General features: G+C 48.0%; 1 long non-coding RNA gene across 1 annotated transcript in view; it reads left to right on the forward strand.

The window, feature by feature from the left end:
• Nucleotides 1-4,386, forward strand: part of LOC140422499 (uncharacterized) — a 58,109-nt gene extending 53,723 nt beyond the window's left edge. The window contains exon 4 of the long non-coding RNA XR_011947497.1: nucleotides 1,313-4,386. This is a non-coding gene — a long non-coding RNA (uncharacterized lncRNA). The remainder of the gene's footprint in view (nucleotides 1-1,312) is intronic.
• The last annotated feature ends 17,745 nt before the right edge of the window (nucleotides 4,387-22,131 follow it).

Here is a 22,131-nt window from a genome sequence, read left to right on the forward strand (position 1 = left end):
CCCTTTGGGAGAAGCAGTTTTTCTTCAACTCTTCAGAATTTGCTACCTGTTTTTAAAATAATCTTTATTGTCAAAGTAGGCTTACATTAACACTGCAATGAAGTTACTGTGAAACGCCCCTACACTCCACTTTCCGGTGCCTGTTCGGGCACACAGAGGGAGAATTCAGAATGTCCAAATTATCTAACAGCACGTCTTTCAGGCCTTGTGAGAGGAAACCAAAGCACCCGGAGGAATCACAGAATTTACAGTGGAGGCTGTTCAGCCCATCATGTCTGCACCAGCCCCTGGAAAGAGCACCCCATCCCAGCAACCCCACCTAACCTTTTTGGACACTAAGGACAATTTATCATGGCCATCCACCTTTTATCATGGTCAATCCACCTAACCTGCACATCTTTGCACTGTGAGGAAACCGGAGCACCCGTACGAAACCTACTCAGACACAGGGAGAACGTGCAGATTCCACACAGACAGAGACCCAAGCCAGAATCGAACTTGGGACCCTGGAGATGTGAAGCAACTGTGCTCACCACTGTGCTACCAGGCTGCCCATCTTATCCTAAGACTATTACCTCTCGTTCTAGAATGCCTGAAAGACGTGCTGTTAGGTGAATTGAACATTCTGAATTCTCCGGAGAGTGCCGAATAGGGGAGTTTCACAGTAACTTCATTGCAGTGTTTTTGTTAAAATTTAGATTACCCAATTCATTTTTTCCAATTAAGGTGCAATTTAGCGTGTTCAATTCACGGACCCTGCTCATCTCTTGGGTTGTGGGGGTAAACCAAACGCAAACACGGGGAGAATGTGCAAACTCCACACGGACAGTGACCCAGAGCCGGAATCGAACCTGGGACCTCGGTGCCGTGAGGCCGCAGTGCTAACCCACTGCGCCACCCTGCTGCCCCAATTATTATTATCAAGAGGGAGTAGCCTCTCCAAGTCTACTTTATCTTCCCATTTCTTTTCTCATTCTGAGGGGACTTTGGTGACTTGCAGCAACTGAAGCGAAAGGAAGTGAATCCAGTCTACATGTTGCATCCATTTTGAGTTCAGTATTATAGACATATTTCTGTCTGGCAGTCTGCATGGAGATTTTTAAGCCTCTGTCCAGGACCGGGAAGCAGTGAGCATGGAGTCAGTCAGCCTGAATGAGCACCTTTAGAGAATTGGGAGGATGACTATTACATATAGTAGAGTGAGAATGGAGGGAGAGTGTGGTGGATGGAAATTTACAGATTTTGGAGAATGAGAAAGGAAAGAATGTTTTATAGAAACTAGAATTGTCTGTTCTCAACTTACATTTTACAGGATATTAGACGAAGAACCAAACATCCCTTCAGGATTTGGAAGAGTCACTTGGTTTATCGGGACCTGAATACCATCAGGAGAACCATCACTGCAGAAGACACCTCTGGGGTTAAGAAGAAATATAATGGAAGTAAACACAGGAACGAAGCATCGCATTGGACTGGTTCCAGGAGAATTGAGTGACAATTTCAGCGACGTAACCATGTAGTGCGATTATTGATTGTGTTAAAGTAAAAGGAAGAAGTCTTACAACACAAGGTTAAAGTCCAACAGGTTTGTTTCAAATCACTAGCTTTCGGAGCACTGCTCCTTCCTCAGGTGAATGAAGAGGTGGGTTCCAGAAACATATAGATAGATAAAGTCAATGATGCAAGACGATACTGTTGAATGTGAGTCTTTGCAGGTAATTAAGTCTTTACAGGTCCAGACAGAGCAACTGGAGAGAGGGATAATCACAGGTTCAAGAGATGTGAATTGTCTCAAGCCAGGACAGTTGGTAGGATTTTGCAAGCCTAATAATGCAGAATCGCCGAGCAGAAACTTATAGCCAAGTTCCGCACACATGAGTACGGCCTGAACCAAGACCTTGGATTCATGTCGCATGACATGCACCCCCCCACCATCTGGCCTGGGCTTGCGAAATCCTACCAACTGTCCTGGCTTTTTCACACCTCTTTAACCTGAGGTTACCCCTCTCTCCAGTCACTCCGTCTGGACCTGTAAAGTACATTTATTATTATTTCTACTCCTGTAATATTGTACTGTAACCATGTTATATATTTTCAGTAATCTCTTACCTCAAAGTTTAACTTTGGAATTAGATTCCTCCAGGGACCAGTGGAGTCTGGGAGTCATTGAATATTTTCAAGGATGAGCTAGACAGAATTATTTGTTTTATTATAAGTGCCCAGTCTTTTTTTTCAATTAAGGGCCCCTCTCCCTTGGACATGTGCAGTTCCAGACCACCCATCCACCTGGGATAGAGCAGTTTCTCCAGCATGGGAGGATTGTGGGAGCTGCGTCCGCCATTACTTGTCCAGAGCCATCTCCAACCTCCTGAGACTCGGATGAAAAGTGAGGGGGTGGACATTGACCCCAACCTGACACAAAGTACATGTGGGTAGTCACTGGATTTGATTGTGACGCCAACCCCTCTCACCAAAACATCTTTTTTAAATTTGAATTACCCAATTCAAGTTTTTTCCAATTAAGGGCCAATTTAGTATGGCCAATCCACCTACCCTGCACATCTTTGGGTTGTGGGGATGAGACCCAAACAGACACGGGGAGAATGTGCAAACTCCACATGGACAGTGTCCCAGGGCTGGGATCGAACTTGGGTCCTTGGTGCCGTGAAGTTAAGACAGAATTCTGATTGATGAGGGAGTTGAGGGTCATGGGGAACAGGTAGGAAAAAGGACTGAAAGTTAAAATGAGTAAATTCTTCACTCGAGGATGTGGTGAAGCTTTGGAATTCTCTCCCCCAGAGGACTGTGGAGTCTCAGTCATCAAGTATTTTCCAGATCGAGTTGATAGGTTTCGAAATGTTGAAGTCACAAAGGGATATGGGGGAATAATGTGGGGAAATGGTGCTGAGCTAGATCGGCCATTGAGCTCATTACAGGCAAGTTCAATAGGCCAAATGGCTGACTGCAGCTCCTATTTCCACTGGAAGCTCATCGGTGCATTCACACTGCAAACACACCAGAGAGTTCACACTGGGGAGAGGCCATTGAACTGCTCTGTGTGGGAAGGGATTCTGTGAATCATCCACACTGCGGAGACACCAGCGAGTTCACACTGGGGAGAAGCCGTTCACCTGCTCTCAATGTGGGAAGGGATTCTGTGTTTCCTCGTCCCTGCTGAGACACCAACAAGTTCACAATTGATTACAGGGGTTGGATTCTGCTGTTATTGTTTCTGCTTCAATTACATCCAGGACGGCATTTTGTTCATTCTGACAGTTGGTCAATGGGGAGGGTCGGAGGGTTTCTTTCTGCTGGACTGGCCTTGTGACAAATTTCATAAAGGATCACAGAGTGAAAGGGTGTTTGGAAGGTAGATGACAGATAGTTCCTGTTTCTGTTTGGAACCCCAAAGCATGCAGTTCAGATGAAGATAGGCTATGGTGGTTACATGGTTCTGTCACAGAAGGAAACTGTCAAGCTAGGAGGGGCAAGTTGATTGGGAACTTACAATAAAATGTGTAATGATACACAGGCAATCGCATTTAAGGAATTATCACATATTTATATAAAATATAGATTCCTTTAAGAAACAAAAATCCAACAGGAAAAGTGACGCAATCGTGGCTCACAAGAAGAATTAAAGATTCCACTGGTTAAAGGAAGAGGCTCATTGATAGATTACAGATTTATTGCTTCACAGATTTATTGGTACCTTGAAGAATCAATGCAGTATAATTCTTAAATTCAGTATACATACAGGCAGAAAATGGAATATCCACAAGGCAAAGACATTGTTTCAGATAAAAATATGAGAATTGCTGTACAGCAACTTAATATGTGTCAGAATCTAACACGGTTTCAAGAAAAGTTACATAAAAGCCCTCGTAGTGAATAAACCACTGTTCTACAAATACATTTAGTAATGAAAATGTATTGCAGCTTTAGCAACACAAACATTTACAAAATGTAGCAAAGCCTTAGCGACAAACAAGGTTAATGCAGAGCACCTTACCTTCAGAGGATTGGTACATGTGGCAGGAGCATGTAGACATTTAATTAATTTGATAGACATTAATGAATCTTAAGTAATGACCAATGCCTGGATACCAAATCATGTTCAAGTGACAGAGAGTTTTTTGAATTAATCAGGACGCCTCAGTTGAGAATTTGAAACCAATAAGGGGTTAGACCATTGATAAGAATTTCTTTAAGAATAAAGTTTCATGACTAAAGTTTGTTCTGTATTCCTGCTTTAAGAAATTCTGAACCATCTATTGATTTCCTAATATTTTCTTATGTTTTTGTTTAACTCTCTTTATTAGGTTTTGATGTATTACTTGATCTGAATTTTGATTTATTTTTATGTAAGAGAATCAAGGTGGATAATTAGCAATAAAGTTGTATTTTTGAATACCTCCAATCAACCAGATCTTGGGCTCATTTTTGAAGATAAAATAAGAGATCTTATCACTCATATAGTTGCCAAAATAAGTGTAATCCTGAGGATTGGAAACTTGTTTTAGAATTCAGCAAAGGAGGATCAAGAAACTCATCAAGAGAAAATGGAATATGAGAGCAAACTGGCGAGAAACATAAAAAAACGACTGGAAAAGTTCCTGGAAAATGTGAAAAGGAAAAGATTCGCAAAGACCAATTGGGTCCATTCCAGGCAGAGACAGGAGAGTTTATAATGGAGAATGAGGAAATGACAGCGAAACTAAACAATGTGTGTCTGTCTCCACGGAGGAAGATACAGAAATTGTCCCAAAAACACGAGAGAACCAAGGGACCAGTGAGCACGAGGAACTGAAAGAGATTCGTATTAGTGAAAAAGTAGTACTGGTGAAATTAATGGGGTTGAAAGTTAATAAATCCCCAAAAGCTGATGCTCTACATCCCAGAGTGTTGACAGAGGCGGCTGTAGAGATAGTGGATACATTGGTGATCGTCTTTCAAAATTCTATAGATTCTGGAATGGTTCCTGCAGATTGGAAGGTGGTAAATGTAACCCCACTATTTAAGGAGGGAGTGAAAACGGGGAAACACAGACCCATTAGCCTGACATCAGTAGGAGCGAAAATGCTACAATCTATTATAAAGGATGTAATAACATACAAATTAGCAGCAGGAGTAGGCCATTCGGCCCCTCGAGCCTGCTCCACCATTTAATACGTTCCCGGCTGATCTGATTGTAACCTCAACTCCCACCACCCCCCGATAAGTTTGCTTATAAAGAATCTATTCAACTCCATCTTCAAAATATTCGAAGACTCTGCTTCCACTGCCCTTTGAGGAAGAGAGTTCCAAAGACTCTCAACTCAGAGAAAAAGGTTCTTCTCTGCCTTAAATGGGCAAGTTATTACTTTAAAAGTGACTCCAATTTCTAGATTCTCCCACAAGAGGAAACATCCTTTCCACATCCACCTTGTCAAGGCCCCTCAGGATCTGATACGGTTCAATCAAGTCACCTAAACTCCATTGGACACAAGTCCAGCCTGTCCAATCATTCCTCATAAGATTAGCCTCCAATTCCAGGTACGAGTCCAGTAAACCTTCTCTGAACTGCTTCCAACACATTTACATCCTTCCTTAAATGAGAGCAATACTATACACAGTGCTCCAGATGTGGACTCATCAATGTCCTGTATAACTGAAGCACAACCTCCCTACTTTTGTATTCAATTCCCTTTTTGTGATTCATGCTCTTGGACACCCAGATCCCTCGGAGTCTCAGAGCTCTACAATCTCTCACTATTCAGATCAGAAACTCTTTTATTCTTCTGACAACATGGACAATTTCTCATTTTCTCACATTATTCTCCATTTGGCAGATCTTTTCCCACTCACGTAACCTACCTCTATCCTTTGTAGTCTCCTTATGTCCTCTTCACAATTTACTTTCCTACCTATCTTTATACCATCGGAGCGTCAGAGCAGGAGTTGGCCATTCAGCCCATCGATCCTGCGCCGCCATTCAATATGATCATGGCTGATCATCCACTTCACGGTAGCACAGTGGTTAGCACAGTTGCTTCACAGCTCCAGGGTCCCAGGTTCGATTCCCGGCTTGGGTCACTGTCTGTGCGGAGTTTGCAGTTTCTCCCTGTGCCTGCGTGGGTTTCCTCCGGGTGCTCTGGTTTCCTCCCACAGTCCAAAGATGTGCAGGTTAGGTGGATTGGCCATGCTAAATTGCCCTCAGTGTCCAAAAAGGTCGGGTGGGGTTACTGGGTTACGGGGATAGGGTGTGGGGGTTGGACTTTGGTCGGGTGCTCTTTCCAAGGGCCGGTGCAGATTCAATGGGCTGAATGGCCTCCTTCTGCACTGTAAATACTATGATTCTATGATTCAATGTCTTTTTCCCCACACTATCTCCATATCCATATGTGTTATTGATATTTAGAAATCTGTCAGTTGGGTGGCACGGTGGCCCAGTGGTTAGCACTGTTGCCTTACGGCACCAAGAACCGGAGTTCGATCCTGGCCCCGGGTCACTGTCCATGTGGAGTTTGCACATTCTCCTAGTGCCTTGTGGGTCTCAGATCCACAACCGAACTTGTTGTGCAGCATTGGTGAATTGGCCTCGCCACACTGCCCCTTAATTAGAAGAACATAATTTATTAAACAAAGAAACAGAAATCTGTCAGTCTCTGCTTTAAACACACTCAGTGACTGAACTTCCACAGCCCTCTGGGGTAGAGAATTCCAGAGATTCACAACCCTCTGAGTAAAGGAATGTCTCCTCCGAGACCGGTCCTAAGTGACTTCCCCCTTATTTTGAAATTGTGTCCCCTGGTTCCAGACTCCCCCACCAGGGGAAACATCTCACCTGCACCCACCCTGTCTATTCCTTTGTGGATTTTGTAAGTTTCAATGAAATCCCCTCTCATTCCTCGAAACCCCAGAGAAAAGAGGCCTAGTTTCCCCAATCTGCATTCATAGGACAGTCCTGCCAAACCCGGAACAAGTCTGGTCAAACTTTGTTGCTGTTCCTCTGTGGCAATACCCTTCCTAAGGTAAGGGGAGTAAAACTGCACACATTACTCCAGCTGTGGTCTAAGCATTTCATAATGATCGATGTCATTGAGGCACATTGTCTGGTTCTTCTTTGGCACCGGTATGATGGTGGTCTTCTTGAAGCAGGTGGGAACCTCAGAATGGAGTAGGGAGAGGTTGAGGATGTCCGCAAACACACCCGTCAGTTGGTCCGCACAGGATCTGGGTGCATGGCAGGGACTCCCGTCAGGACCTGTCGCTTTCTGAGGGTTCACTTTCAAGAAGGCCAATCTGACTTCGGAGGCTGTGACGGTGGGCATGGGTGTGTCCAAGGCTGCTGGGGCAGATGACAAAGGTTTGTTGGTTTCCTGCTCGAAATAAGCAGAGAATGCATTGAGTTTGTTGGGATGGGGTGTGCTGTTGCTAAAGATTCTACTCGGCTTTGCTTTTTAGCGCATTATGTTGTTTAAGCCTTGCCACAATCGATGAGAGTCCATGATTCTAGCTCAGTCTGGACAACTCTTCTGTTGTCTCTTGGCATCCCTGTTGGCTTTGCAGAGGTCGTGCTAGATTTTGTTGTACTGACTTGAACGCCTCAGACGTGGCCTTCAGTCGGGAGTGAATCTCCCGATTAAACCATGGTTTCTGGCTGGGTAACGTACGTACTACCTTCTTTGACACACAATCTTCTACACACTTACTGATGAAGTCTGTGATGGTGCTGGTGATGGTGCTGGCATACTCGGTTAACTGCCGAGTTCTTGAATATGGACCAGTCACGCAAGAGCTCTTCTGTTGCCTCGGACCAGCATTGCACAACCTTCATAACCAGATTCTCCAGCTTAAGTTTCTGCTTGTATGCCGGGAGAAGGAGCACCGTCTTGTGGTCCGATTTTACGAAGTGCAGTCAGGGGATGGATCATCTGGTGCCCTTGATGTTTGTGTAGCAGTGGTCAAGGATTTTGGGGCCTCTGTGGGGACAGGAGATGTGTTGGTGGAATTTGGGCAGTGCACTCTTGAGGTTGGCCTGGTTAAAGTCCCCGGCAACGATGAACAAGGCCTCCGGGTATTCGGCTTCATTGTTATTTATAGCGGTTACAATTCATCAAGCGGCGTCTTCACTTCCGCCTGGGGTGGGATGTAGACCGCTGTGATGATGGCAGAGGTGAACTCCGTGGAAGGCAGTATGGGCGGCACTTCACAGTCGGGTATTCCAGGTCCGGGGAGCAGTAGTTTGGCAGGGTCTGCAATTAGAGCACCAGGAGTTGGCGAGGAGACAAACCCCTCCACCCACTCCAGGTTCAGTCCTGGATGTGATTAACAGCAGGAAAAACAGCAGAATCCAATCCGTCATCACTTGTGAACCCTTTGGTGCCTCAGTATGTTGGACGACTGAGTGAATCCCTACCCACAGTGAGAGCAGGTGAATGGCTTATTTCCAATGTGAACTCGCTGGTGTCTCCGCAATGTGGATGCTGTTTGAAACCTCTTTGTGCAGTGAGAGCAGCTGAACGGTCTCTCCTCCGTGTGAATGCGCTGGTGTTCCATCAGTACCCAAGAGCTTTTAAACCCACTCCCACAGTCAGAGCATTTAAAGGGTCTCTCATTGCTGTGAGTGACATTGTGGCTCAGCAAGTGATGACCGAGTGAATCTTTTCCCAGTTGGAGAGGTGAACGGGCTCTCCCCGGTGTGTCCTCGCTCGTGTTTTATCAGGTTGGATGAGGTTCTAAAGCTCTTTGTGCAGTGAGAGCAGCTGAACGGTCTCTCCTCAGTGTGAATGCGCCGGTGGGACATCAGTCGCTGTGAGCTTTTGAAACCCCTCCAGCAGTCGGAGCATTTAAAGGGCCTGCTCTTGGTGTGAGTGACATTGTGGCTACGCAGGCCGGATAATTGAGTGAATCCCATATCACACACAGAGCAGATGAACGGCCTCTCCCCAGTGTGAACTCTCTGGTGTCTCTGCAGGTTGGATAACTGAGTGAATTCCTTCCCACAGTCAGAGCAGGTGAATGGCCTCTCCCCGGTGTGAACTCGTTCGTGTCTCCGCAGGTTGCCAATGTCAGTGAATCCCTTTTCACACTGAGAGCAGGTGAAAGGCCTCTCGCCAGTGTGAACTCGTTCGTGTTTCCGCAGGTTGCCAATGTCATTGAATCTCTTTTCACACTGAAAGCAGGTGAAAGGCCTCTCCCCGGTGTGAACCCGTTCGTGTTTCCGCAGGTTGCCAATGTCAGTGAATCCCTTTTTACACTGAGAGCAGGTGAAAGGCCTCTCTCCAGTGTGAACTCGTTTGTGTTTCCGCAGGTTGCTACTGTCATTGAATCTCTTTTCACACTGAGAGCAGGTGAATGGCCTCTCCCCAGAGTGAACTCGTTCGTGTTGCCACAGGCTGCCAATGTCAGTGAATCCCTTTTCACACTGAGAGCAGGTGAACGACCTCTCTGCAGTGTGACTGCGTTGATGCTTTTCCAGCCCGTACGGGTCTTTGAACCCCTTCCCACAATCCTCACATTTCCATGGTTTCTCCATGGTCCGGGTGATCTTGCGTCTCACCACGTTGGATGATCAGTTGAAGCCTCGTCCACACACAGATATAGTCTCTCCCTGCTGTGAATGGTGTAGTATTGTTTCAGGCTGTGTCACTGGTTAAAGCTCTTTGCACAGTCAGTGCTCTCTAACAGTCTCACACGGGTGTGTGTGTGTGTGCCTCAGTGCTTTTCCAGACACACTGATGTTTAAAATCTCTTGAAGCAGACAGAATAGACAAACATTTCTCCTTCTAGATTCAAAGGCTAATGATCCCAAGAATCGAGTAACTCAGTCAGTTCTTGACGTGATATTTAGTTTGAGATCTCAGCCTCAAACTCCTCTTGTTCGAGCTTCCTGCAAACAGATTTTACAATAGTAATCATTGTTAGTACAGGATAGAAACTCAGAACATACAATTCTAGTTTCTATCGAACATTCTTTCCTCTCTCTTTCCCTGAAATGCTCTAAATCTCAATGCAACACACTCTCCCTCCATTCTCACTCTGCTGTATCTAATATTCCCCCTTCCAATTCTCCTGAAGGTGCTGATTCAGGCTGATTGACAAATCCAAGCTCACTGCTTCCTGCCCTGGACACAGAGACCTATATTCACTTACTTTCCCTCCCACTTTTCCTGAAGGTGTTGATCAACAAATCTAAACTCACTAAAACCTGTACAAGAGTAGAGAATCTCTATACAAGTACATTTACTGATTAGAGATGGGGAAATTCTGAGGAAGAACTTTATTTGGTCATGGAGTGGTCATAACATGGAACTCACTGCCCACAAGCGTTGTGGAAGTCGAGATGATCAATAATTCAAAATAATCTATGAAGAAAATAAGCTTTCAGGGGAACAGGGATATCGAGGGGGAATGGGACTGACTGGATTACTGTACAGAGAGTCAGCATTGACTGGAGTTCCCAAATCGATTCTGTAAGTGCTGCAATGACTGTATGACTGGAAATATATAATGTAGTTAGAACTAATAATACATGCATTTCTTTACAGAACCATCAATAATATATCTAATACATTCCATACAACACTAGATATATCTCTGTGCAATATAACATTTTTTAAAAATCATTTACGGGATGTGGGAGTCGCTGGTTCAGCCAGCATTTATTGCCCATCCCCAGTTGCCCTTCAGAAGGTGGTGATGAGTTGCCTTCTTGAACCGCTGCAGTCCTCGAGTTGTTGGTACACACCCTGTGCTGTCAGGGAAGGAGTTCCAGGATTTTGCCCCAGCAACAATGAAGGAAGGGCGATATATTTCCAAGTCTGTCTGGTGAGTGACTTGGAGGTGAACCTGCAGGTAGTGGGGTTCCCAACTATCTGCTGCTCTTGTCCTTCTCGATAGTAGTGGTTGTGGGTTTGGAAGGTGCTGTCGGAGGAACCTTGGTGAGTTACTGCATTGCACATTGTAGATGGTATACACGGCTGCCATTGTTCGTCGGTGGTGGAGTGTTTGAATATTCGTGGAATGGGGAGCAGTCAAGCAGGCTGCTTTGTTCTGGATGGTGTAGAGCAGCATCATTAGTGTTGTTGGAGCTGCACTCAACCAGGCAAGTGGTAATTATTCTATTACACGCCTGACTTGTGCCTTGTAGATGGTGGACAGGCTTTGGGAGTCAGGAGGTGCATTATTCACTGTAGTCTTTGGCCTGCCCTGATGGCCACCGTATTAATATGGCTAGTCCAGTTCAGTTTCTGATCAATGGTAACCCTCAGGATGTTGGCTGTGGAGGATTCAGCAAAGCTAATGCCACTGAATGTCAAGGGGTGGTGGTTAGATCCTCCTTTATAGGAGATGGTCATTGCCTGCCACTTGTGTCGCACAAATGTAACTTGCCACTTATCAGCCAACATCTAGATACTGTGCAGGACATGCTGCATTTGGACATGGACTGCTTCATTATGTGAGGAGTCACGAATGGTGCTGAACATTGTTTGTGGATGACTGCACAATCCCACTTCTAGCCTTGTGATGAAAGGGAGGTCATTGATTGGGCCCAGGTGTGTGCCCTGAGGAACTCCTGGAGCTGAGATGATTGACCTTCAACCACCACAGTCATCTTCCTTTGTGCCAGGTATGACTCCAACCAGCGGAGAGTTTTCCCCGATTCCCATTGACTGCAGTTTAGCTGGGGCTCCTTGATGCCATAGTCAGTCAAATGCTGCCTTGATACCAAGGGCAGTCACTTTCACCTCCCCTCTGGCATTCAGCTCTTTTGTCCATGTTTGAACCAAGGCTGTAATGAGGTCAGGAGCTGAGTGACATTGGTTGGACCCAAACTGAGCGTCCGTGAGCAGGTTTTGCTGAGTAAGTACCACTTGCTAGAGCTGTTAATGACTCCTTCCATCACTTTGCTGATGGTGGAGAGTATTCCGGCAGGGAAGTAATTGGTTGGGTTTGGTTTGTCCTGTTTACTGTTCCCTTTAATGTCAGCAATCTCCTGGGGAAACCAGCCCTTTAAATGTGAACATTAGGAAAGAGACCATCATTTTAGCCAGACAAATAAATGTGTCAAGTTGAGGGAGCAAAGGACATCAATGTCTTTCAGTCAGCCAGAGAGAGAGAGAGACCTGGGCCAACCTTTCCAGAGTCTGCACCCATCCCTGGATTCACTTCCTTTCCCTTTAGTTGCTGCAAGTCACCAATTGAAGGTCAGAATGAGACAATAAATGGAAAGGGGGAGAAAAGAAAGTGTTTTCCTCACAGATGTTGGAGACAGGAGTCTGTGTGCAGCTCCAGCTCATTCAGGGTTGGAGGAACAACAGCTTTGCTCGGCAGAAACCTCCAAGTCCAGCTTCCGCATTGAGACAATGGGGGAGCTCTGATTGGCGGAGGAGCAGAATCCTTCCGGTCCTCCAATCTTCCTATTGGTCAACACCTCAGCAGTAAGGTCAGCGGAAGTGAGCTCCCCTACACATGCGCAGCCTCCCCTTCCCTGAGACATGCGCATCCCGGGTCAGGGGAGGGGTAGATCACCGACGGCCGGAACTGTCAGCCGGTTGCCTGGAAACCTCATCTGGAGAATATGTGGGGGAAGGGGAACAATGGGTGGGGCCGGGGATCCCGCGTCTGCGCGTTGGGCAGTGACGTCACCGCGGAGCGGACTTATTCCTATTGGTTGAGTTTGATGATGAGCTCTTTGTGATGTCACAATGTGGAGGTTGGACAGAGTTTCAGACTAAAACTTCCTCCTCTGGGCAACATCTGGGAGCAAATCAGTGTCTCCCCCTTTCAATTGTTCAAAAGATATAGGAGCAGAGTTAGGCTATTTGGCCCATCGAGTATAACCCTTCAACCCGATTAAAAATCTGTCTAACTCCTCCCTAAATGTACTCACTGTCCCAGCTTCACCGCACTCTGGGGTAGTGAATTCCACAGATTCACAGCCCTTTGGGAGAAGCGGTTTCTCTTCAACTCTTTAGAATTTGCTACCTCTTATTAAAAATAATCTTTATTGTCACAAGTAGGCTTACATTAACACTGCAATGAAGTTACTCTGAAAAGCCCCTACGCTCCACATTTTGGCGCCTGTTCGGGCACACAGAGGGAGAATTCAGAATGTCCAAATGATCTAACAGCACGTCTTTCGGGGCTTGTGGGAGGAAACTGAAGCACCCGGTGGAATCATAGAATTTACAGTGCAGAAGGAGGGCATTCAGCCCATCGAGTTTGCACTAGCCCCTGGAAAGAGCACCCCACCCCAGCCCACGCCCCAACCCACGTCTCCACCCCATCCCCGTAACCCAGGAAACACACCTAACCTTTTTGGACACAAAGGGCAATTTATCATGGCCAATTCACCTTTTATCATGGCCAATCCACCTAACCTGCACATCTTTGAATGTGGGAGGAAACCGGAGCATGGGTACAAAATCTACAGAGACATGGGGAGAACATGCAGACTCCACACAGCCTGTGACCCAAACCGGAATTGAACCTGGGACCCTGGAGATATGGAGCAACTGTGCTAACCACTGTGCTACCATGCTGCCCATCTTATCCTAAGACTATTACCTCTCGTTCTAGAATGCCTGAAAGACGTGCTGTTAGGTGAATTGAACATTCTGAATTCTCCTTTTGTGTATCCTAACAGGCGCCAGAATGTGGTGACTTGGGGAGTTTCACAGTAACTTCATTGCCGTGATTTTTTTAAATTTAAAGTACCCAATTCATTTTTCCAATTCAGGGGCAATTTCATAGATTATCATAGAATTTACAGTGCAGAAGGAGCCCATTCGGCCCATCGAGTCTGCACCAGCTCTTGGAAAGAGCACCCACCCCAAGGTCAACACCTCCACCCTATCCCCATAACCCAGTAACCCCACCCAACACTAAGGGCAATTTTGGTCACCAAGGGCAATTTATCATGGCCAATCCACCTAACCTGCACATCTTTGGACTGTGGGAGGAAACCGGGGCACCCAGAGGAAACCCACGCACACACGGGGAGGATGTGCAGACTCCGCACAGACAGTGACCCAAGCCAGAATCAAACCTGGAACCCTGGAGCTGTGAAGCAATTGTGCTATCCATAATTTCGCGTGGCCAATCCACCAAGGCTGCACATCTTTGGGCTAAGGGGGTGAACCCACTCAAACCGGGGAGAATGTGCAAACTCCGCACGGACAGTGACCCAGATCCGGTATCGAACCTGGTACCTCGGCGCTATGAGGCAGCAGTGCTAACCACTGCACCACGAAGCTGTCCCATTGCGGTGTTAATGTAAGCCTACTTGTGACAAAAATAAAGATTATTATTATTATTATTATTAAGTGGGAGTAGCCTCTCCAAGGCGGCCTTCAGGACGCACGACAACGCAGGATCGCCGAGCACAAACTTATAGCCAAGTTCCGTACACATGAGTGCGGCCTCAACCGGGACCTTGGATTCATGTCGCATTACATTCACCCCCCCCCCCCCCCCCCCCCCCCCAACCACCTGGCCTGGGCTTGCCAAATCCTACCAACTGTCCTGGCTTGACACAATTCACACCTCTTTAAACTGTAATTATCCCTCTCTCCAATCACTCTGTCTGGACCTGCAAAGACTCGCATTCAAAAGTATCATCTTGCATCATTGACTTTGTCTATGTATATGTTTCTGGAACCCACCTCTTCATTCACCTGAGGAAGGAGCTGTGCTCCGAAAGCTAGTGATTCTAAACAAACCTGTTGGACTTTAACCTGGTGTTGTAAGACTTCTTACTGTGCTCACCCCAGTCCAACGCCAGCATTACCATATTAAAGTAAAAGGGCAAAGTGGCAGCACGGTAGCGCAGTGGTTAGTGCTGCTGCCTCACAGCGCCGAGGTCCCAGGTTCGATCCCGGCTCTGGGTTACTGTCCGTATGGAGTTTGCACATTCTCCCCGTGTTTGCGTGGGTTTCACCCCCACAACCCAAAGATCTGCAGGGTAGGTGAACTGGTATTGCTAAATTGCCCCTTAATTGGAAAAAATAAATTGGGTACTCTAAAATTTAAAAAAAAAGTAAAAGGGCAAAGACTATTTATAGTTTAAGAGATACATTCCTAATAAAAATAGTGTTCAGGCATTGTTACTTCTAGTTTGTTGCAGAAAAAGTTATCAAGCTTGAGGTTTTTGCCTTATGACTCTTTAATTTGTTCACTGGATTTAGAATTTATCTTTTAAAGTTACTGATCTTTTCAGAAATCTTACACAGTTGATTTAGAGCTACAAGTTTCAACTCCCCATTAAGCCTCAGGCAACTTCTGTCTCTCTATTGCTCATGTCAATGACAGCCCAGCAACAGAGCTGAGTGCTGGAGATGCCGTCACTCCTTTTAGGAGCTGAAATCAGAAGAAAGATGAACCAAAGTATCTGGTTGAGCTTTGTGTTAGCTGTCTGACCATGATGACCATATATAAATAGCTAACCAGGTAATATGTTGTGATGAAGGTTTAGAAACAGACCCTGGGTAGACGAGTTCACTGAAGCTGTGGGCTTGTCAGCTGTACAGTGAAACCAGGCGTCCAACAGGCACAGTGACCTGTAATATTGGACACTGGGTTTAACCCTGTTCTGTATTAAACAGACCTATCTGATACTGGAGGCGATATAGTTAATCTGACCCTTAATTCATTCAATTCCAAAAGTGAATAACATTTATTTAAGCACAGTAATTACTCTGTTAATCTGTGAACAAAGTGGTGTCAGTACATGCAGATCCGTGTCTGAACTCAATTTCATTATTTATTTTTGTTACTGACTAGGGTGCCTCTCTCTCTCTCTTTTCTCTCCTCTCTCTCCTGCCTCTCTGTCTCTGATGCTCCCCTCTCCCTCTGGTGCCTCTCTCTCCCTCTGTCACTCTCAACTGCCTCTCACTCTCTGTTATCAGTGCTTAGGAAGGCTGGTGGAATAGTTTCCTTTGGTAGCCGAGGGCCAAGAATATAAGAGCAGGGAGATTGTGCTGGAACTGGATCAAACACCAGTTAGACCACAGCTGGAGCACTGTGGACAGTTCTGGTCACCACATTACAGGATGTGATCACACGAGAGAGGCTGCAGAGGGGATTTATGATGATGTTACCCAGGATGGAGAATTTTAACTATGAGGAAGGATTGGAGAGGCTGGGGTTGTTCTCATTGGAACAGAGGAGGCTGAGGGGAGATTGAATTGAGTTGTGTGTAATTCTGAGGGTCTCAGATAGAGTGAATATTCCCCTCAGCAGAGCCCAACCCCTGCAGTTAAACATGAAGTCGCTGGTGTGTCAGGAAGTGGGATGAGTGAGTGACTCTCTATCCGCACAGAGAACATGGAAACAGCAGCTCCCCAGTTTGAACTCGCTGGTGTGTCAACAGGCTGGAGGACTGGCTGAATTCCATCCCACTCCTGGAACACTTTTCAATGTCCTCTCCCCAGTGCCAGCAGGCTGCCTGACTGAGAGAAGCTCTGACATAGACAGAGCAGATGAATGGCCTGTCGTTAATATGGAGGTGCTGGTGTCATATTGATATTGTTCATTCCGGGGACCTCCGGTGACAACATGTCGGTGGATGTCGCACGTTAGGTGGCTCCTGCCAGAGTCTCAGATTTTTGGACGTTTATGCCCAGTTTTGGGAGAGTTTTTAGATGAGTTGTTGAGGGAAGTCATAAGGAGGCCGACGAATGTCGAAGTCCCAGAGGAAAGGTGCTGGAAAGAAGGGGGCGAGTGAAGGTCCACCAGCGAGTGCTGCTGTGAGTCCTGCAGGAAGGAAGATGACAGGGGCTGGGTCATCCGGGGGGGGGGGGGGGGGGGGGCTCCCCTCACCGAGGTGATGTCAGAGCTTCAGACATAATGAGATATTACCCCTTTGAACTGAATTGGCCACATTCTTCTCGGAGGCCTCTTCTATTCTCTGAGCCTCACCCATTTGATCCTCGGTCGTCGCTGAAACGGAATCTTCGATGCTTGGTTCTTATTCTCCTTCTGACCCGTGTCCCAGACAGGTCAAATTTACTCTACTTCGAACTGTCGAATTACATCTTTCTTCCAACCACAGATCCATTCTTCAGAAATTGTGGGGGGGGGGGGGGGCGCAGAGTTGAATTTTATTAAAGCTTTAAGGATAGGCTGGCACCTTTGATGGTTAATGTTCAAGGATGCAATGGACAGTGGTGCCTTTCCACAAATGATGGGGAAGGCGTCCATCTTCTTGTTGCTTCAGGAGGGCAAAAATGGCTTCCGGTGGCGGCCCTGGAGTGAGAGGTCACTTATTTGGTAGCTCCCACTCGTGGTGGACCTTTGGGACCTTTTCCCCTGACTTATTGGGGATCTGACCTGTAAAATTGGAGACTGGTGAGGTAGAGGAGAAGAATCCCCCACTGGGTTAAGTGGTCTGGAAAGGAGAGATTGTTGGGCAAAGAAGGGAGTGAAGACTGCACAGGAAAACATGGCGGTGGCTCTGGGACTGGGATTGCCGGCCCAGTGGTCAATGGAGCAGCTGGTGAAATTCCTTCAGCAGAGCTTCGCCAAGCAAAGACAAGAGTACCTGGACCCGATTAAGACGGGGATTGACCGGGTGGGGCAAAGATTGGAAGCCCAGGGACAGGCGATCCAGAAGGTGGAAGAGGCGGTGGCTGAGCACAAGGACCAGCTAACCGCAATGGCAGTGGAGCTGATAAGGGACCATCAGAAAAGGCTGCAAGAGAAGGTGGAGGATCAGCAGACAGGTGGCGCAGGCAGAACCTGAGGATCGTTGGCCTCTCGGAGGGGATCGAGGGATTGGACGCAGGGGCACACGTGGCGCATATGTTCGTGAATCTGATGGGGAAGGTTTGCTCGACCCTTGGAGGTGGACAGGGCGCACAGAGCGCTTGCAAGGAAGCCACGGATGAATGATCCACGGAGGGTGATGGTGGGACGAATGCCCCGGTTCCTGGATAAGGGACAGATCTTGAGGTGGGCCAGGCAGACGAGCTGCGGTAAATGGGTAAATAACGATCTGCGTATTTACCAGGACTTGGGTGAGGAATTGGCCAAAAGAAGGTCGAGCTTCAACAAAATTAAAACGGCCTCTTTAAGAAAGGGGTGAAGTTCGGTACGTTGTAACCAGCTCGTTTGTGGGTTACTTCCCTACGGATGAGGCACTGAACTTTGTTAAGAACAGGGGACTGGCAGGTGATGGAGGACATTGAACTTGGGAGCGAGTAATTCTGTGCCTATGCTGCTAAATTTATTTTCTTTCCTGGCTGTGTACATAGTGTTTTTGTACCAATATTTGGGGCCGTTGTTCAGTTTTGTATGCGGGTTAACTTTGTTCTTGTGGGGGGGATGGCGGGTGGAATTTTCTTCTTTGTGTTTGTAAAACCATAAGACATAGGAGCGGAAGTAAGGCCATTCGGCCCATCGAGTCCACTCCACCATTCAATCATGGCTGATTTCAACTCCATTTACCCGCTCTCTCTCCATAGCCCTTAATTCCTCGAGAAATCAAGAATTTATCAACTTCTGTCTTAAAGACACTCAACGTCCCGGCCTCCACCGGGGAGGTGTGTTGGGAATTGTTATGTTTTGCATATGTCTGTTCGAGCGGGGGGTGGGGGGGGGGAAGAGGGAGATCAATGGGGGGGTAGGTTGCTTGGCGCCATGGGTGGGGGTTACCAGGCTAGCTGGGTGAGCCAGCTCAGTGGGGGTCGAGCAGGTGACTAGTTTGGTATGGGGGGGGTTGGGATTGTTGTTTTGTTAGTGTGGGGGGGAGGGGGGAATTGTTCTGCTGACGGGAGGGACTGGCGCTGTGAGACAAATTGGAGATCGATGACTGTGGGCACCAGAGGGTGGGCCTGAGGAGGCGCGGGACGCGAGCTGGAGGCTGGCCTAAGGAGGGTGATGGTTGATCCGGGGGGGGACCAGGCTGATCACATGGAATGTGAGAGGGCTGAATGGGCCGGTCAAGAGGGCTCGTGTGTTCGCACATTTGAAGAGGTTGAAGGCGGACGTGGCAATGTTACAAGAGACACACCTGAGGGTAGTGGATCAGACTAGGCTGAGGAACGGGTGGGTCGGGCAGATATTTCATTCGGTGCTAAAACTAGGGGGGTTGCAATCTTCTTTAAAATATCATTTTAGAGTACCCGATTAAATGTTTTCCAATTAAGGGGCAATTTAGTGTGGCCAATCCACCTAACCTGCACATCTTTGGGTTGTGGGGGTGAAACCCACGCAGACATGGGGAGAAAGTGCAAACCCCACACGGACAGTGACCCAGGGCCGGGATTCGAACCCGGGTCCTCAGCGCTGCAGTCCCAGTGCTAACCACTGCGCCGCATGCCGCCCCTCAGGGGGTTGTGATCTTGATTAATAAGCGGGTGTCATTTGAGGTAGGGAATATAGTGGCGGACTCAGGGGGTAGGTACATCATGGTGAGTGGGAAGCTTGAGGGGATGCCGGTGGTATTAGTGAATATTCACGCACCAAATTGGGACGACGCGGAGTTTATGAGGCGGGTGTTGGGGAAGATTCTGGACCTGGATTCGCATAAGCTGATCATGGGGTGGGGAACTTCAATACGGTTATAGATCAGAGGTTGGATCGGTCGACTTCAAGGACAGGGAGGGTGCGAGCCGCGGCAAAGGAGTTCAAGGGGTTTATGGAACGGGGGTGGGGGGGTGACCCCTGGAGGTTTGGACGGCCAAGAACGAAGGAGTTTTCTTTTTTTTCCCACGTGCACAAAGTGTACTCCCGGATGATTTTTTTCATTTTGAACAAGGCTTTGCTGGCGGGGGTGGTGGATACCGAGTTTGGCGATTGTTGTATCGGATCATGCCCCACACTGGGTGCATCTACGGGTGAGCAAGGAGTAGGGTCAGCGACCGCACTGGAGATTGGATGTAGGATTGTTGGCGGACAAGGGGGTGTGCGGGCGGGTGAGGGAGGCCATCCAGAATAATTTGGAGATAAATGACACGGGAGGTTTCGGCAGCAACGGTGTAATTTTGATACGGGCTCATAGGGAGAAGGTGTAGCGGGTAGAGATGGATAGGCTGGTTAGGGAAATACTCCAGGTGGACAGAAGGTATTCTGAAGCCCCGGAGGCAGGGTTCTTGAAGGAGCGGCAGAAGCTGCAGATGGAGTTTGGTCTGTTATCCACAGGGAAGGCAGTGGGGCAGCTGAGGAAGGCGAGGGGGGCGGTTTATGAGTATGGGGAGAAGGCCAGTAGGATGCTAGCACACCAGCTAAAGAAGAGGGAGGTGGCCAGGGAGATAGGAAGAGTGAAGGACAGAGGGGGGAACACGATCTTGGACCCAGCGGGGGTGAATGGGGTGTTTAAGGAGTTTTATAGTCGGCTATATGAGTCAGAACCCCCAGCTGGGGTGGAGGGGATGAGGCAGTTTGTGGAAGGGTTGGAGTTTCCGAAGGTGGAGGAAGGGTTAGTGGATGGGTTGGGAGCCCCGATCGGGATTGTAGAAGTAATAGAGGGAATGGAGGCCATGCAGTCGGGCAAGGCCCTTTGACCGGACGGCTACCCTGTGGAATTTTACAAGAGGTTTTCTGGGATGCTGGGCCCGCTGCTGGTGAGGGCATTTAATGAGGCAAGGGAGTGGAGTGTCCTTCCCCCAACAATGTCACAGGCGATGGTCTCATTGATGCTGAAGTGGGAGAAGGACCCAGAGCAATGTGGGTCATACAGACCAATCTCCCCTCCTAAATGTTGATGCCAAAGTGCTGGCCAAGATTTTGGCCTCAAGGATAGAGGATTGTATTCCGGGGGTGATTGGGGAAGACCAGACAGGGTTTGTTAAAGGCAGGCAGCGAACGGCCAACGTTAGAAGGCTTCTAAGTGTGATCATGATGGCCTTCGAGGGGAGGGAGACGGAGGTAGTGGTCGCTTTGGACGTGGAAAAGGCCTTCGGCCGGGTGGAATGGAATTATCTGTGGGAGGTCCTGGGACGGTTTGGGTTTGGGCAGGGCTTGATTGACTGGGTTCGGTTGCTGTACCAGGCAACAGTGGCGAGTGTGTGGATGAAGCAGGTGAGTTCGGACTACCTTAGACGGCACCGGGGGACAAGGCAGGGATGTCCCCTCTCCCCACTGTTGTTTGCCTTGGCGATAGAGCCATTGGCGATGGTGCTGTGAGCGTCAAAGGATAGGAAGGGGCTAGTCCGGGAGGGGGGGGGTGGAACACAGGGTCATTATATGCAGACGACCTCCTCCTATACATTTCTGACCCGTTAGGGGGGATGAGGGAGATTATGTGGATCTTAGGGGAATTTGGCCGGTTCTCAGGGTACAAATTGAAGATGGGTAAGAGCGAGGTTTTTGTGATCCAGGCGAGCGGGCAGGAGAGGAGACTGGGGGAACTGCCGTTTAAAATGGTGGGAGTTTCCGTTACTTGGGAATTCAGGTGGCACGGGGATGGGAGCAGTGACATCAATTAAATTTGACCCCGTTAGTCGAACAAAGAAGGAGGACTTTCGGAGGTGGGACATGCTCCCGTTGTCACTGGCGGGGAGGGTACAGACCGTAAAAATGACTGTCCTCCCGTGATTTCTGTTTGTTTTCCAGTGCCTCCCTATTGTTATACCAAAGGCCTTTTTTAAGCGGGTGAAAAGGGTGATTTCTGGTTTTGTGTGGGCAGGTAAAACCCAGCGAGTAAAGAAGGTGCTGTTAATATAGCCATGATCAGGAGGTGGGTCGCGGGTGAAGGGTCAGTGTGGGAGCGGGTAGAGGCAGAATCATGTAAGGGCACAAGTTTGGGGGCATGGGTAACGGCTCCTCTGCCATTCTCCCCAGCCCGGTACTTCACAAGCCCAGTGGCAGTGGCGGCTCTGAGAGTTTGGGGGCAGTGGCGGAAACATACGGGAGTGGAGGGAGCGTCGGTGTGGGCTCCAATTTGTGGCAACCACTGGTTTGTCCCGGGGAGGCTGGATGGAGAGTTTCGGAGGTGGCAGAGAGCAGGGATTGAGGGGCTGGGGGATCTATTTATTGATCGAAGCTTTCCATGTTTAGAGGATTTGGAGGAGGAGTTTGAATTGCCGGGAGGGAATGGGTTTCGATATCTGCAGATAAGGATTTTGCGCGAAGGCAGGTTTCGACCTTTCTGCTTCTACCGCCACAGGGGATACAGGACAAGGTGGTTTCTGGAACGGGGGTGGG

This window comes from Scyliorhinus torazame, chromosome 5 (assembly GCF_047496885.1).
Source record: "Scyliorhinus torazame isolate Kashiwa2021f chromosome 5, sScyTor2.1, whole genome shotgun sequence".
Lineage (NCBI taxonomy): Eukaryota > Metazoa > Chordata > Chondrichthyes > Carcharhiniformes > Scyliorhinidae > Scyliorhinus > Scyliorhinus torazame.